Source organism: Frankliniella occidentalis, unplaced genomic scaffold (assembly GCF_000697945.3).
Source record: "Frankliniella occidentalis isolate FOCC.00 unplaced genomic scaffold, Focc_3.1 Scaffold6, whole genome shotgun sequence".
Taxonomy (NCBI): domain Eukaryota; kingdom Metazoa; phylum Arthropoda; class Insecta; order Thysanoptera; family Thripidae; genus Frankliniella; species Frankliniella occidentalis.
In genome coordinates, this window is record NW_026267136.1 from 215589 (window position 1) to 217919 (window position 2331).

The 2331-nt window shown below is 54.5% G+C and overlaps 1 protein-coding gene across 3 annotated transcripts in view; it reads right to left on the reverse strand.

Moving 5' to 3' along the window:
* Positions 1–2331, reverse strand: part of LOC113211476 (voltage-dependent calcium channel type A subunit alpha-1) — a 201110-nt gene that overhangs the window by 163529 nt on the left and 35250 nt on the right. The gene's annotated exons all lie outside the window — the stretch shown is intronic.

The window sequence follows — 2331 nt, forward strand, 5'->3', positions numbered from 1 at the left end:
GGGTACTTTAGGGGAGCAAATAATGGAAAAAATGTTGAATTTGGGCCAAAAATTACGGAAGGAGGTCTCAAATCGAAAAGTGGTAGAGGAACTACCCCCCCAAAACCACTCATTTTGAGTCGGAATACCACTTAAAATTTGTAGAAAAGTAGAAATTTGTATTTTTCGAAATTATACGCTTTTATAGGGAGTTTCGACATATGACTCTCAGGAAAAAATTTGGTCGGCATTCGTCACCTACATAGATAAGAATCAAATATACCGAGTTTGGGCACGATCGGGAATTTACACTTGCCTAAGTCCCCTTGTAAGCTGCATTGCAAAATGTTCGGAGGGATTGCGGCCGAGACGAGAATACCAAAAAGGATGTTGTCGATCCAGCCAGCTGATGTACTGCGCCCCTCCCACCCGACCCCCTCGGCCCGCCGACACACATAGGACGTGTGGACGTGTCTCCGCCTCACGGAGTCATTCCGGGGCTCGGCTCGGCGAGGGGGATGAGGGGCGTCCAAGTGCAAGCAGGCGTGAGGAGATTGGGGCTGTTTTCGCATAGTGCCACACATGTGGCCTTCGCGTGCTCTAATCAAGTGTGTGCCCGAGACCAGCACCCCGCCGCGCGGGTCTCACCCCTCATCTGATGCACTCCCCCTCCCCCTACCTCACTGGCTGGAATGGATTTCGAGAACAGCGGTGAGGTTGTGCGGGGCGGAGGGGGCGTGTTTTACTCGTCCCCCGCCGCGCTGGGCGCGCATCATAAAAGCGGTGAGCAATTTCTCATCGTCTAGTCTCGTTACCGCGCCATCATCCAAATAAACTCGGAGGGCGGCGTGGAACTGAGAGGAGCAGCATGGCTTCAACGGGACGAGCGCGCAAGCTGTGCAAGCCTCGGCGGCAAGCAATGGCAGCAGCAAACTTTACCAGTTTATTTATTTTTGTTTGTTTTCGTTACCAACTGCTGCACGGGCACGGAGCGCAGGTTACGCGTAGGGTGTTTTTCTTTTCCTTTTTTTTTACACTCTTCATGTCCTGCCCCTCGTCGCAGCAGCAGCAGTAGTACTATATGCGCCGCCGAGCTCTCGTTTAATTCACTGGCGGAACCGCAAACGAACGAACTCTCGCTCGCGCGCTCGCGGGAACTTTGGCTGCCTCGGGTCGGCCTCGTCCTTCCCCTCGCCTCTCAGCCCCCCCCCCCCCCCCCCCCCCCCCCCCCCCCCCCCCCCCCCCCCCCCCTTTTTTCCCGGGGGGCCCCCGCCCCCCCCCCCCCCCATCTCCAACCCCCCAACCACTGGGTCCCGTTTTTCCCCTCGTTTTTCATCCCCGGCTCCGACGGGCTCAGTCCGGCTAAGCCCGGCCCAGTCGTCAACGACGCGTCTTTTCGTTTGACGCACCAAAAGTGGCTCTAATTAGGCTAAATTTTGAAAGCCATTCCAAAGCAGCAGCGTCAGCGTCAAGTAGGGTAGTAGGAGAGGGGACGGGCAGGAGGGAGAGAAGGGGTTGGGGGTGGAGAAAGAGGGGGGAGCGAGGGGGTCTGATGCGGTGCTAAGACAATTGACAATGGTGCTATGGCGGAGCGAGCCGATCACAGACCCACACAACACAGACTGTCTGTCGGAGATAACTGCAGCCTGCTGACGTCACATGTACCACACATAATCTCTCCGGTCACTGTCGATAAATTAGTGTCCACTCTAAATGTCAAAGAACAAGTTTTTCGTAACCAGCGCAGTCCTTCTGTGTGCATAACTGAGTTCAGATCCAATATTGTCACTAACCATTATTTTAACATTATTGTAACTATAGCCAGCTTAAATATTGTATTTGAACTCAGTTTTGCACGCACAGATATGCCCGGTGCTAGTAACATTAATTGTCCTTAGATATTTAGAGTGTGTACACCTCTACAATAATTTATATGAATTTACTTAACAAGGACCCGACCTAAAATGATTGTTCGCTAAACGTTTGCTGTTTGGTCGCTATCGGTGCGCGGAGGGTCGCGCAAGGGACGCTAACGGGTCGTCAGGGATCGTCACTGTCCTCGTGGAGGACTGAGCTCGGTCCGCCATCGAGTCGCGCTGTTCGCTCTTGAGCGACTTCAGTACGCATTTGCGTCGTCATTTGGTCGTCATATTCGCCTTGAAAGCGACTCGAGTACGCCTTCTGTTCGCCCGGTTGGCCCGGAGGGGCCGTGGTCATATGGTTTTTTCCTTCCTAGGAAACCCCGGCCGAGCGCTGGCGCTAATCCCTCGACCGGCGCACTCGCAGGCTGGAAAGGGGCGGCCCGGGGACGTCTGGGGTACCTGAGGTCTCGTCTGCACGCACACTCTGCTG